This window comes from Ambystoma mexicanum, chromosome 1q (genome assembly GCF_040938575.1).
Source record: "Ambystoma mexicanum isolate Mex_15411 chromosome 1q, UKY_AmexF1_1, whole genome shotgun sequence".
NCBI lineage: Eukaryota > Metazoa > Chordata > Amphibia > Caudata > Ambystomatidae > Ambystoma > Ambystoma mexicanum.
In genome coordinates, this window is record NC_090922.1 from 942,328,262 (window position 1) to 942,344,230 (window position 15,969).

A 15,969-nucleotide genomic window follows, 5' to 3' on the forward strand; every position below is an offset into this window, starting at 1 on the left:
CATTACAGCTATTCATACGGTAACAGAAATTGCCAGATGTGAAAAATTGCATCCATAAATAAATGGAAATGCGTCACTGCATCTCGTGAAGCCTGTGGCAAAAGCAGAAATACTGCACATAATTATCAACAGCCAGCAGACCCTACAGCCAGTCAAAGACCCCATGCGAGACATCAGAAATCAAGGTTCTTCGATCTGGAGCCAATGGTCAGAGTGGTTGGGAGTGGTGCTCCTCTACTCTTTTTAAGTAGGTTCTTATACTTTTAGTTGAAAAAGAAACCATTCTGGAATAAGTTGAAACTTGCACTAAGTCCCCTCAAACAGCATGTACGTTTGTTTCTTGCACGTTTTTTTCTTGTGTTTGACTTACTTGGTATTCGAGCCTGGGACCTGGTGGAACCGCTCCAATGTCACAGCATAATGAGCTATCGTACAACTCCTGGATTGCTGTTATTTTTTCAGTGGCCTGCTTGGGACAAAGCCCATTCCCAAGCGCCATCATAGCTCTGCTCCTGAAGTAATCAGATGTTTTCTTTTGCATTTAACATGAAAATACTGCAGGTACAGCTGTGCGTGCAGTTAATGGGTAGGTGGGAGGGGTGGCTTTAATCTTTAGCATGCCCCCCTTAGGAGGTACAAATGTTTATGTTTACAAATGTATATAGCGCTTAAGCCCACTGGCATCAAAGCACTTACATGAACACAAAACAACAGAAATGTCATATAAAAGACAAGAAAAGGGAAATCATCAGGGGAGAACAGATCTGATTAGGCAAAAAGCAAGGTCTTAAACCTTTTACGGAACACAGCAAGACTTTGTTCTGTGCAGACATTGGCTGGGAGTGAATTCCAGGCCTTGGCCGCATGCACAGGAAACAAACGTCCCCCGCCCCTTATCCGTTTAACTCGATTGTTGCAGCTTCAAGCATTCTTTTAGGTAGCGTGGAGCCTGGCCAAAAACACCTCTATGAACTAGAGTGTTAAGTTTAAAGGTGATTCTGGCTGAAATCGGGAGCCAGTGAAGGTCCTTTCTAAAGCGTGAAACATGCCCTCTTTTGGAGACATGCTTTACAATGCGAACCGCATCGTTTTGAAGAACTTGAAGATGTTGAAGGTTGTGTAAATTCGATTTACTGGCACCACGCAGAAGAGCATTGCAGTAATCTATTCTGGGCATGATTACTGCCCTTACAAGAGTTTCACAATTTTTAAGGGAGACAAAGGGCTTCACAGCCCTTAGCAGCCGCAGGTGGTATTGAGATTTTTCGACCACACTGTCTACTTGGTCATCCGCTCCCAGTGATGCCTCAAAAAAGACACCAAGAGTATTCACATTATCTTGAATTTTAATCTCATTTTCTTTGATACAAAAGCTTGAAAAACAAGGGTCTAGTTGTTCACGTGCCTAGGAAGAGCCAAAGATCAGGAACTCTGTCTTAGAGCTATTCAAACATAGCCAATTGGTAGTCATCCAATTTTTGATGATGCTATAGACGTTCTGTACTTTATCTAAATCCAATGGGTAATTTCCTGTGAATTCTATAAGGAAGTGAGTATCATCAGCATAGTTTGCAAATGAAATCCCGGCGTCCTCCAAAACCTCACATAATGAGCAAATGTAAACATTGAACAGAGAGGGTGACAAACGGGCACCCTGTGGCACACCACATCTGATTCTAGATTGAGGCGAAGATGCTTTATCCATAACCACGCAGGACATGCAGTCACCTAGAAAGGACCTAAACCATCTAGTGGAGTTTTTAGAACATAGCGCTTTAGCCTGTAGCACGGAGAGCAATCTATTATGACCTACAAGGTCGAGGTCCAAAAGCATCAAAAGTCCGGATTTACCTCGGTCCACCATATCTAGCATTTGTGATTGCAAATCAACCTGTGCACTTTCTGTGGATGCATCAAGGTGTTTTTGAAATTGACTTGTGGCCACTTTGTCAATAATTTTTAATACAAAGGGAACATTTGTGATAGGTCTAAAGTTCTCCATGTTAGACGAGTCAGCCCCGATCTTTTTAATCAAAGGTGTGACCACCACATGTTTAATAGAGTCTGATACTATACTGTGTAGGAATGATGCATTCACAAAGCGAGTAACAAATGGGGTAAAGAGACTGCAATTATCCAAGACAGACTTGGAGGAGATGGTATCATTAGGGCATGATATCGGATGCATCTTATTTAATATCATCTCTATTTCCTCTTCTGAAACAGGATTAAAGTTAAATCACCTGTATCACAAATAGGTTCTGGAATATGAGACGAAACAAGGAATATGGTATCTAGAGATACATCCACAATGTTGTCCCTTGCTACATTAATCTAATGGTGGGTGATTAGGATGGTGAGGGTGCACAAAGCTGCAGGTTGTGGGTGGCCATGAATATAGGTAATGGGGATTGTTTAAAATGCAGTTAGCATTTTCTTTCATTATGGTTCTTTCAGCCTATACACAGTGATAGGTGTGGAATGGAGGATTGGTAGAACACAGGTATGGGGTTTGTATTGCCTGTGTGAGGGATGGGGTTTGTCGGGAGCTGGGGTAGGCCAGCAGGGAATATAGTGCCACATCTTTTCGTACACTTCAACCACTGGCCAGTGCTAACTGTATTTGTTGAAGAAGTGGCCAAGGTGGCACCCAGGATTCTTGGCCACCTGATGTTTAAAACAGTCTGAGCCAAGCATGGTCTGCTATTGGACAGTTTGAATGACAAAGCAATGGCTGTGTCAGAACATCCCCCAGCCCCCAGACATAAAAAGGTGACGGGATGCCAGTAAGAGACAGATCTGCAAAATAATATCTGAGCTCAGGGGGGAGTGCATGGCAACTGATGGAGGAACCCTTCTAGACCCTTTAATGCACCTGTGGAAGGAAAAGGCAGCAATAGCACTAAACATCACTGACATTACAGGAAGCAGTGATTCTAAGGTCGCGGCAGGCACACAGTATGATGGTTGTGGGCCATAGCCCCATATTATTGCCAAGACCATGGGACGGAATGCACAGAGCTAGGTGCCAGTGGTGAAATGTCTACTGTAGCGTAAAGTGGAAGGGCACCCTGCCAAAACGAAGACTGCACAGGAGGGATGCCATGATGGTACCTCACATTAACACCACAAACAGATATGTCCTAAACCATGTATAATCCCAAAAACATACAGTAAGTGATTCAACATAGGACTTATATAGGCAGAATTAACTACCGCATATTGCACCACCAAACACCACAATCCAGGACTGGGACCATCTTCTGGAGGCTATAAAATCCAGGGATGTGTCTGATGCCCAGGACATACCTTGCCCGACATGCATTACTAGCAGATGTGGATGTAGACCACAGAACAGTCAGTCATACATGTCAACATTCTGTATATACCGTGGCAGTAATAATCTGCACAAGGGCCAACAAGCACTCCAATTCTGCATTAGAGGGCACAGCTGAAGAACCAGACAAACCACCGCCCCCAGTGGTGATACACTATTTGCCTGTGGATGTTTCACCAGGATGTCCTTCAGCACAATCCTCCCTCCAAAATGATTCCAATGAATCCAGGCGATGACATGACAGATGACAAGCCACCTCAATTGGCACACCAACAAGTGCAGGATTAGACACCACTAATGAACGCATACATCTTACAGGTATTTTGAGATGCATATTCCCTACCCCATGATGACATCTGTCCTCAAGCATGTGAGACACAACAGCCAGAAGTACACGTGGCATCACATATTGAATCCGATGAGGGTGGTCCAGATGTAATTGGTGACCACAGAGAGGGCCAATAAATGCCTACAATCACCCGCCTCTGGAAGATTGGGGCACAATTCCAAAATCAGGAGGGCCTAGCCAACCATCAACTGCAAGTGCTGCAGGACATACTTCATGCCATCACAGGGCATACAAGAAATGTTGGGTGCCATTGATCATTACTCTGTGGAAGAGTTGACAGCCTGGTGGGTGCAATTACAATTCAGAGCTGGAGAATGATGACGGGCACAGACAGCACTTCACAGGGCTTCCAAATCATGTCTGCTGTATTTCAGAGATGGAAACGCTCCCATGTCCTCATGCAGTTCATGCAGATTGCTAATCTAGCACCTTCCATCTCATTGATGACCATCTGCATTGTCCACAAGGCTTTGTGGGGCCACGGACCACACTACATCCAACTCTCTCTTCATAAGCACTTTCCTTTTGTGGGATATTTCTACCCGTGCCAATGCACCCTACTACACCCCTTTGCCAATGGGGAAGGAAAACTGCCAAAAATGGAGGCAATAACCCCTGGGCGTGCCAGATCTGCAAAACTGTGCATGGTTCACAAACCACAAAAAAAGCTGCACACCCTGACACACACAGTCCAAGTTGGTGTAAAAACAGGAACCACTGAATGTCACATGTCACTTGACATCTCGCAACTGTCACCTGAAGCAAGGCCACAGAAGGGCTAAAATCCGAAAATGGCCCTAAATGTAGCTTTCTAATCAATGGCAACCTTCAAAGTGCTGTTTTGGTGCTAAATTCAATCATTTTCCCAGTGAATTAGTGAAAGGAAAAGTGTGCTGAAATCAGAGATTCTCCATGCAGTCAGAGGAATCCAGACCTCCCTGCCTGACAGCTGCTTAAGGAAATTAGCTGTCAAACCCAGTTTAAAGGTGTTCTTTTTCTGGGAGAAATTGCAAAATGTGCCTACTTAAAACATGTTTGTGAAGGGTTTAATTCTTTTAAATTTCCAACTCCCTTATAAACTGTGCTTATTTTATATGTGTTAAAGAACAGGCTTTATTGTGAATCTTACAGTAACCCAGTGGAAGTAACTGCTTAATTCTGATTGGGCAGTGCCTGGCCTGGGAAAGTTGACATCTCAGCTCGATACTCCCTTGAAAACAGGAAGCCTAAAGGACAGGCTGAGCATTGACCTCTGCTGGGAAGGGCGGGGAGCTTCTCTCTCCAGGAAGGCGACACACCTCCCTGACCAAAGGACTGGACAGATGTTGCTTGTGAAGGGGAGGTACAAAGAAAAAAAAACTGCTGTGACTTTATACAAATCCTTATTTGCAGTTAAGTTTAAAATTCTTTAACGGTGCAACCAAAAGAAGGATAAATCTGAAAATTGGTAGACATTAACCTAATTTCAGGCTTTTGATTTGAAGACATTGATAAAACCTGTACCATTTAAAGAACCAAAGTTATGAACAAATTCTCATTGTAGTAGAACTATTAATGCCGCAAACCTAAGATTATATGTATTTGATCCACTGAGAAGCACCCAGAGATGTACCGAATTAGAAATGATTATTCCAAACTGGTATGGTTAAAATTGATAAAAATCTGTAGAATGACAAAGACAGTTCTCACAAAGATGGGGATTGAATGCGAATATAGACAATCAAAAATGAAATGTATGTGTCCGATTTTATTAGGGTACATCATTTTAGAAATGTACATTTGGGCAAAAATGATTTTTTGGTCAAAATCAATGTGGGAGTTCCTAAATCACATTGTAAAGATGACAGCTCTGTGCTGACTGCCAACCAAAACAAAACATGTGCCTGCAGCCACTCACAGCCATGGGGGTGTGCTTTGAAATTCTGCCCACACCATAAACTTGGGGATGGCATTTGATGGTATAAATATAGGAACTACACAACACATAGGACAGACTGCTTCCAGAACACAATCCAGATTTACGTGCAGCACCTTGTTCCAGAACTTTTCATCTTGTAGCTGACTCCAGACTTCTCTGAAGATCCAGATTTTTTTGCAGAATCCAGACTTTAGCATTGCTGAACTCTTGCTAGCTAGACCCACTTTCAAATATCCAAAACTTAAAAGAATAATTCTGATTCAGCTTGGCTTGCTACCATTAAGGCTTGACCGCTGAAACTTGCATCCTGTAATCTGCCATGTCCAGTGACCAGAAGGGCCCATCCAAATCCAGTCAGAGGTGCAGTCCAAAATTGACTAGAACCGCGCCGCTGATCCAATCCCTCAAGAGGTGCCCTGCTGCCGGTAGACCTGACCCGATCCAATGACCAGAACGTGACGGCCCAATTTAATTACAAAGGACTGTAAGTATAAATAGGAAGAACAGTGACCCATGGTATATCTGCATTGTATCATTCCAATCGCAACCCATCCGATCTTTAAATTCAGAACCCTAGTATTGTTAGAATCCTTCTTGCGCTGATTTTTCTCATCTGTGTTACAAAACCATAACTCCTTAGTGATTTTGTGTAACTAAAGTAAATCCCAGAAAGAAATTGAGTATCCACCACATTAATGGTTGCGCTAGCCACGTAACTGTGAAGATTTATGTGTGGCCGCCTCTTTTAAATAGTCAATAATATAGTGTAATAAAACCTATCCGTCATTTTTTTAAATCAAATTCTGTTTCATTTCGTGCCTATTTTGCAAAAACGCCTCTCACTAAAACCTCTATAACGTCTTCCATTTTAAAGATAGAAAAGAAACTTCAACTCTTCCTGATACCTAAGACCCTTAGCTACATCCACAACTAATGTATTTTACCCATTTTTATCGAATATCGCATAGTAAAAGTTTGCCGCGAATTGACATTTTAGCAAAAGGTTTCCCCCGTGTCTTTTCCCATCCAAAGGTTTCTTCAATCCCATCCTGATCTAAAGTGTGTACTGTTGTTTATATTATAGCTCATGTGTGTTAGGACCTGTTTAGTGTTGCTTTCCTCAGAATTTTTCTCCATTTAAGCATTTTTGCAACCTTTTGCATTATTTTACAAAGCAATTTTCACCTGTCAGTTTAAAAGTGTCATTTTCCAAAAACAGTTTTCTCTCTCGTTTGGGGAGGGAAGACTGCATTTAAACTCTAGACATTGTCTTTCATTCCTGAGTACCTGCTGATTACTCACATTTGTGTAGGACTGCTCATTTGTACTTCAGTACTTGCAGGGGGAGCTATTAACCTAAACGCTATCCGTTCCCAAACCAAAACTTTTCTTTTTCCTGCGTGTTCTATTCTGATTCAATTGCTTTGCTTATTTTCTGAATTGTCCTGTCACTGTTAGGTGATTGCTGTCCTATATATATATATATATATATATATATATATATATATATATATATATATATATATATATATATGCGTATATAATAAACTTATGTGTGATTTGAATATTAAATAAATAAATGTTTACCTTTGAAAACTAGCCTGATTCCTGGTTCAGTGTGACCTGGGGGATATTTTGAGAAGGGTGTGATATGAGTGGTATATCATTCAGAATATTGAACTTATAGACACAACTAAATAAGGGTTTCATGGCACACTACATGCTAGGCGATACCTAGGTGGGTGCCTGATTGCAATCCCTAACACTTCTCAAACCGTCCGCTCATCCACCTCCAACTCTCTGAGGGTCAGATGCTTCTCCAGGCTGAGAGTGCGGTGGGAGTGAGCAGAGTGTTGGTGGTGCTGACAGAAGTCTCTGCTGTAATTGCATCCGTGATTATTTTTGTTCAATTTTCTTTTTTGGGGGGGAAGCAGTGTCTGCCATTAATTTCTATTGGAGGAGGAGCCCTAACATACTTAAACTGCCACTGGAGCAGAGCAAGCAGATGAGCAGAGTGTTGCTGGCTCTGACACAATTCTCTGTTGCAATTTCGCCAGTGAATTTTGGTTGTGCTTTTGTTTTCTTTTTTTTTTTCTTTTTGGAAGCAGAGTCTGCCATTCATTTCTATTGGAGGAGGAGGAGCCCTAACATATTTAAAGTGCACTTGGAGCGGAGTGAGCAACTGACACACGTCTCTGCTGCAATTTCGCCAGTAAATTCTGTCTGTGGTTTTCTTTTTTTATTTTGGGAAGCAGAGTCTGTCATTCATTTCTATTGGATGAGGAGGAGCCCTAATATATTTAAAGTGCCCCTGGAGTGGAGTGAGCAGAGTGTTGCTTGTGTTGGTGGTGTGAGGTGTCGGGTATCTTGAAGGCACTGACGAACTACCGCCCAGCTGTATAGTGAAATCTACGCAGGTATAACTTGAATAGTGCTTACTTACATAAACGCTCCATCTTGCGGTGCATAGACTTTATAACATTCAGCTCAAGGATATTGAAACAGCTGGGTCTGGGACTGTGGCCCCAAGATCTGTTGACCTCTCTTATTGGAATAACTAAAGTCAGGAGCAGAGTTTTGTGTATCTATCTAGCAAGTGACTGCGGCCTGGAGCCTTTGAATTGGCAAAAGTTACATTGACACATCAACAATATGAAAAAACTGACACAGCTGATAAAATTGATACGTGGCAATTGATTCTATAAAACTCCAAGCAAGTGGCTGTGGGACATGGCCCTTTGAACTTGCAAGTGACAGTTGATTGTTGCAACTGATCCAGTGGGTCTGAATCTGTGAATTGTGAACTGCCAAGCAAGTGACTGCGGGTCTGAAGCCTCTGAACTCGCTAGTGGAATTTAATTGTTGCACCTGTTCCAGTGGGTTTGAATCTGTGAATTGTGAACTGCCAAGCAAGTGACTGTGGGTCTGGACTTTCAACTTGCTAGTGGCATTTAATTGTTGCAGTTGATCCAATGGGTTTGAATCTATGAATTGTGAACTGCCAAGCAAGTGACTGCAAGCCTGGAGCCTTTGAACTTGCTAGTGGCATTTAATTGTTGCAATTGATGGAGATGGATTGAATTTGTGAACTGATAGGCAAGTGACTATGGGCCTGGAGCCTTTGAACTTGCAGACCAAACTGGGAGCACATAGATTGTCTTCAAGTTACACACCATAAGATCTGGTATTCTGGTGTATCACTGAACAAAAAATTGTGGTCATAGTGCTTCTTGAACATACTAATGGTGAATTGTGTAAAAACATTGATATTAAGCAGACTATACCCTGGCTGCGTGGTGAAATTACTGCACATCTGCCACTTGAAACAACGAAGCACGTGATTGCAGTGGGTGAAATATTCATAAGTCAGGACCCCGGTTGTTGGGGTTGGAGAATACTAACCAGTAGTAAATTAACATCACAATATCTGAGATTAGAACAGTGTATTGCACTACACACTCAATCCCAAAACTAAAAAACATGCCCCCCATCACAAAGAAACAAATGCAATCTGCCTCAAAGTCTACACAGACCACTCCAGAGACCCATAAGACAACAAGAGGCTGCACCTTGAGTAAAGAAGCCAAAATGGAATTACACACTTTTGAATACGAAGCCAAATGTCATCCGAAACTGTGCTCTAAGATTATGGAAGATGACCTGGTGAACACCATCTGCTGTAATCTCAGAATGACAGAACAATCAATGACAGAATGTACAGATAGACAGGGTGATTGTCCTGTGAGCAGTGTAACAACGCAGCTCGATAACATGTCTGAACAGAGGCAGGGCGTAGCTACCAGACATAAGACATAGGTCTCGCCCAACTTAACTGCGGGAAAGGTCTCCAGGCCTGTGGAATATTACAAACAAATTGGGACCAGCACTGATCCTAGAGGCTCCAAGCAATTAAATCCAGCTGCATGGGCATTCCAGGAGAACATCACTGATATAAGCATACTGGAGGGGGCTAGCATATGCACTGAGGACTCAAGAGGTAATAAAGGAGAGGAAGAGCGTGATCAGGGAAGACTGCAGATAGAGTTTGAAGAAGCACAGAGTTATTCTCAGGACCAACCAGCAGTGCTGTCAATTCAGGAAGAATCAGACTTGATGGCTGACTCCCCCTCCCAACTATTAGAGGTCATGACCCATAGTGAGACAGAATACAACTCAGAAAGGAGGAGTCCCTGACCACTACATATTACCCTGAAAGAGGCAGACAAGCACATTAAGTTTGCATCACCATCGAACTCAGCACTTAACACAGTACTAAGTGCCTCAGTTGAGCTCTACGAAAATATACAAGATGACGTCAAAGCACATACGCTGAGCTTGTCCAAATTAAATGTAATAAATTGATATTTTATCAAATTTAATGCAGAAACAAACCACAAAAGAGCTTAAGAAGATGATCAATAAACAGATGGACACTGACGGCTTACTACCAGAAAAAATGATTAATATTGATAAAATGAAGGTACATGCGCATCAGAAATAAATGGCCGATAATCCTCCTGCTAATATAAACGAGGAACTACAGGTGGAAAAAATCAAATTGAAATTGAAAGTACAGGGGGAGGAAAAAGGAATATAAAAAAGGCACAAAAAAATCAAAGAATGGGAGGAAAAATCAGGTGCGCCTAGACTCAGGAAAATATCTAAGAAATGTCATAGCAGATGATACGAAGTAAGGGTGTCTCTACCTTCTGAACCACACTCGAACCCAGACCTTGGGATCAACGCCACGGCAGGCAACACCCCAGCCGTTGCAGCAGAGGTACATAAGTTATATTACAACGTCAGAAAATGTTTTCTGACTGGCTAAGTGAGGGATAACTACAACCTCTCTTTTCTTAAAAAAGCCTTTCTTTTCTTTTTCTTTTGTGTTCCTTATACACTCACAGGGTCTCGAACTAACATGCCCTGATGAAGGCGGATATAGGCGCATGCTGAAAAGACCGCCGAAACGTGAACTGCTTGAGAAGTTTGCAAAGCATCACGTTGGCAAAGAATTCTTTTACTATACAAAGACCCGTAGATTGGGCAACACTGAAGCCCTGAATTTAGATCAAGACAAAATGAACTGCCTCAAAGGGAATTAACTTGACAAAAAGAGAAAAGCACTTCCCTCAAACATAGGGGCAACAACTTTTTTAGTTTCCCCTCTTTTCTAGAAGGTTTTTCTTTATCATATGTAGAAGAACTTTTGCTGACATTTTGTTTGTTTGTCATGTTGTTTAATATGTTTCAAAAATGTCTATGATTTCCCCACTCTTCTTCTTGTAGCTAATGAATCATGAAGTCGAATGATTGTGTCTGCTTTTGAATTTGTTATGCACAGAATTTATGTTACACACATTGCAAATATCAATACAATTTTGTAAGAAAATGCACGAATGGTTTGGACTAAATTATTTTTCCAAAAGGAATCGTTGATTTACCGTCTCCAACCTGCTAACAATTAGTGGCAAATACATGATTGTTTGTTTTTTCTCCCTCCAACCAGATCATCCTCACTAGAAAGTGGACAAATACCATCACTAGTGGTTTGATAATACTTGCAGCACTCTCGCAAAGAAATAGTCGAGTACTTGCTCCCACAGTTACCATTTAAACTTAGATTTAGTCCAACAAAGGGTAGGATACACCTATTGTTTATGTACCCAAGAAGTAAGATAACAGATTTGTGCCACATGACATGTCACACCACACCTAGGAAAGAGTGTAGGACCCTGGACAAAAATGATGGAGTAATGGACACACATGAGGGATATAAAGGCCAATTGCAATCTACAAGTATGTGTCATAAGGCGGGGTCCCAAGAAGACATAGCCATGGTGGCACCCTCACAGGGGATCCTTATAGCCAGGGAAAAAAAAGAAAGAGGATATTAGACGATGGGAGGCCTTATTCATAAAAACAGAGAAAGGGAACGACATGACTAGTAAGATGGGGAGAGCTCCGATAAACCCAAGAAGTAATGAAATCAGGCCGAACATCGAGGAGGAATCTGCAGGGACCTCCAAAAAGCAAACAACAACAAAAAATATGAACGAACTACCTGCACAAACAAGAAATAAGGATACAATGGGGAGAGATCGGGAAAGGCTTATGGAATTGTTTAAACTAAAAGATCCTTCGGTCAAGGTCCCAGACAAAAGAAACTCAGACAATGCTAGGAAAAACAGTAACACGGCAGAAAAAGCCAAAACAAAAACTGAACTAGAACAATTCAGAATATACATGGAACTTAGACCCAATATTCATGTAGACAAATTATTGTATCGGAGTAACGTTCAGAAAATGTTCCAAGTGTGCCCCGATCTAAAAAGAATCTCTACAGATGATATCAAGTTTGTAAGCATTCCACTTGTAGATATTCACTTAAAATCAGACCCTGTAAGGAAGATAATATTGAAAGTTAGAGAAGCCCTATAGAGCTGGGCTTTATGGTTTATCAGGAAAGAAAAGAGTTTAACGAATACTTAAGAAAGAAGGAAAATAGACACGATCCAAAGGAACAGGAGGGTAAGAGCGAGAGGGTTGAAGAAGTAAGAGAGTTATCACACATTGAAATTTTCAAAGGTAAACTAAAAAGTTTGTCTAAACAATACTTGGAGGGCGTTGGGTGGAAGCGTTAGAATCCCTGAAAAATGATTTGATGAACGAATTGTACAAAGAAGAAGAACTTTGCCAGATGAACCATTAAGGATAGTTGTCTGGAATGAGAGGGGCTATAACAGCTTTCTGAATCATGAATCACAGAATGATATGATCCCAAAAGGAGATATTATAATTTTGCAAGAGACATGGTTGACAAAATATATTTTGAAAGATGGTTAGCAAATCTGGCAGTAATTGGCTACTAAAACTAGCGTGTGAAGACCTTCGGGAGGCCTCCTGTGTGGTTTCAGAAGCTCCAAATTTGAATCTCTAAAGATCATCTCAAATTACGTTCCCGGAATCATGGCCCTGACAGTCATCTATAAAATGGGCAAAGGCATCTATATGAAGATCCTAATTATTAATGTCTACTGGAATGAGCGGTATGTGGGAATAAATAAATTAATAAAACACATAGAAGACGGTTTGTTGGACTGGTGGGTTACATGTAATCATGGGACGTGACTCCAACACAAAAGACATAGGAGTAGAGGGGGTGGAAAAAGGTTATGGCATTTAAAATGGGATGAAATGGACTGCGTTGTTGACTGAATGGGACCTGTTAGCTGCAAATGGAAACGTGAGTGAGATCTGATCTATCAAAAAGGGCCACATGGAAAAGAGGGAAACAAACATCTAATATTGACTATTTAATACTGTCCAGGCTAATTTTCCAGCAGTGCTACAGGTTTGAGATTGGTAATAGTCAATTAAGCAACCTTAACACACTAGAAGCTACATTTAGTCCATATGCCAAAACACAACAATCGAGGAAAATGCTACAGGGACTAGTAGTTTCAAGTGGTGGCAACAAACTTAAAGAATGTAGCCGTAATGGTGCAAATTTAACAAAAGAATTGGACACATGGGCCAACAGTGGGCAGGTAGACTGTATGCTAGAAAAGTTTATGTATGAATCCTTCAATGATTTCATATGGGACGGTGAAAAGGGATATGGAAGCATAAAGAGTCATAAAATGCATGCTCATACATTTAATGTAGAAATATGGAACAGGAAGGAAGGCATTAGACAGCAAAATATATGAGCCTTAGGAAGGACGTATACAAATTGGATACAGAACCAGAAACAACTAATGATTCAGCAGGATAGTGAAAGAATGCTGTCAGTGCTCTTAGAAAAGAATACACAGAACCTTTGAGCCACCATTAATGCAGACACTGTAGACCAAACTATAATGCAAAGCAATTCAGTAGGGGAATCTGAATGGCAAATTAATTGTGCTGATATGTGGGAAGACTGAAAGAGAAAATGTAAGGGACTAAATACAAATGACCCATGGATCGTGGAGTGCGATCAACTGGAAGTTAGGAATTCGATCACAAAATCCTCAAACTCTAATGCAGCAGGACCGAATGGACTCACAAACATAATACTTTATTCAAATGTGGATCTTTGTTCCTTTCTCCTGACACATTTGTTCAGGGACATTCAGCGAGCAGGAGCTACACCGCGCTCCTGGAAAGAATCCATAGTTGTTCCAATCTTTAAATAGGGCAGTCGATCCAACGCTAATAACTATCAGCCAATAGCTTTATTGGACTGCAATAGCAAAATCTTTGCAGCACTAATACTACAAAGTTTGGATACCTGGAATTAAGAAAATAACATACTACTTAGAAACGAATGTGGGTTTAGAAAGGGATAGTCATCAACCCTCAATGGTATGATACTATCTGTCATAAAAAATGGAACAGGATCTGGAGTGAAGGCACTGCAAGATCTATTAGGAAATCTATTAGGGCCACAAATGTTTGTGGCCCTAATAGATTTCTCCAAGGCATATGATTTGGTAAATAGGGATCTGCTGTGGAGAAGGCATCCAGCACCATTGTTGGCCATCCTAGAGTATATGCATGAAGGTACATCAGTGAGGGTGCGAATAGATGCGGGGGAATTATTTACTAGTAGTTTCCCGACATCGAAGGGACTCTGCCAGGGATGTGTATTTGCATCATGCTTATACAACCATATGGCGGACCTCGATGAAGCATTGGGAAAAGCAGCTCTGATTAGACCATATTAGTCCAATTGATTTTTTCTTACAACAAATGTTCTGTAGGGTATAACAAGAAAACATTCTGATTAGCTATTATGTACTATTATACATTCTTAGTCAATCATACTGCCTAAACTAGCATATTCATACCTGTCGTGGATGCCCACTGTAGATCACTAGTGAAAAGATGAAGCTCCTTAATTGGAATGTCTCCCAATGGGTACAGCCTGGCCCTAGGTAACCTAAAAAAATCAATTAAGACTGTAAGAAAAAATCAATTGGACTAATATGAAATTCAGCTCCTGAGGAAGGGACAGTAGATCCCGAAACGCGTTGAGCTTTGCAAACAAATTTGTTTTCAAAATTAACACTTATGTTTGATACACCACTAATGTAGACTCTGAAGAATTGTGACATCTGAAATACCGTATTGCTCAATAGGAATGTAACATTGTCGGCAAGTATCCATATCACAGGTCCACCAGTTCTTAACTAAAAATGTTATGTAAACCATCAAAAATGAAAAATTGGAAGTTCGTTTTGTATTTTCAATTTGCAAAAATATATGTGGTTACTCCACTGTATCTCAAAATTCACTCAACTACATGACTGATAAATTATTATGATTTTTGTTTGCCTATTGACAGTATCCTGAGTTTGCACGGGGTGCGAGTGTTCCACAGACCGTGGAAACCGTTCTTCTCTGTCTTCTCTCTATCTCTCCCCTACTGATGTTCTTGTCTGCTGCACTAACTGGAACCTTATGGGGACCAGGCTCCTTCATGACCAGTAGCCCCATGCCCTGCCTCTGGCCCTAAGACACACTAGGGACTGTATTTGCAACCCTACAGTCCCCTGTTTCTTTGCACTTACTTAGATCTGGCTACCCCCGCGGCACTTACTTGAGCTTTGCTTATTGCACTCTCCCTTTTCCTCCCCATGGCACTTCTCCTCTCCCTTCCCCCTGCATTTGCACGATCTGAATAACACAAGCCTATTAAGATCATTTGTTTTGTCCTCCCTTTGTCTCCTCTTCCTTGTCTTCTCGTGCCTACAAACACTTGTGTACAGGCGCATTATAAATTACTTATCATATTATATAATTTAACACAACTGATGAGTCTGTTGTTGACAGTCTTCGATGACACTCAATCAGACTCTGCCATCCTCTGACTGGGGAAAGGCAAAATACAACAGCAACACTGTTGTTTTGACATTACGTTAGCCACACCACTGACTGTTTTTGGGGGGTGTTAAGGGGTGTTTGAGGCAGGGGATGGGTTTTTGTGGAGGGTGGAAGGGTGAAGGAGTGTATTAAGGGTTTTGGGTAGGTGAATGGAAAAGGAGTGCTTCACCTTTCAAGTTTGAATAAAGTTCTTTGAACACATATATGCTTCTATGTTATCATGTGCAAGTGGCAACCTCTTTATTGGTGGCAGTTGTGGACAGTATTTTCGGAATACAATATTTGGCACATCATTTGTATCTACAATACATGGCCTGCCAGGATGACATATCCATATCATGTTTGTGTGGACAGATATGCATACACATGCAGGAGTCTTGGATGTGAGTGCCTTGTGGCCATTTGCATTTCCCATGTAATCATGTTGGCATTTGTCCCCAAGATGTGTGCAACAGACATGTCCCAGAAGTCATTGTTCATGTTGTTAGGCTGTAG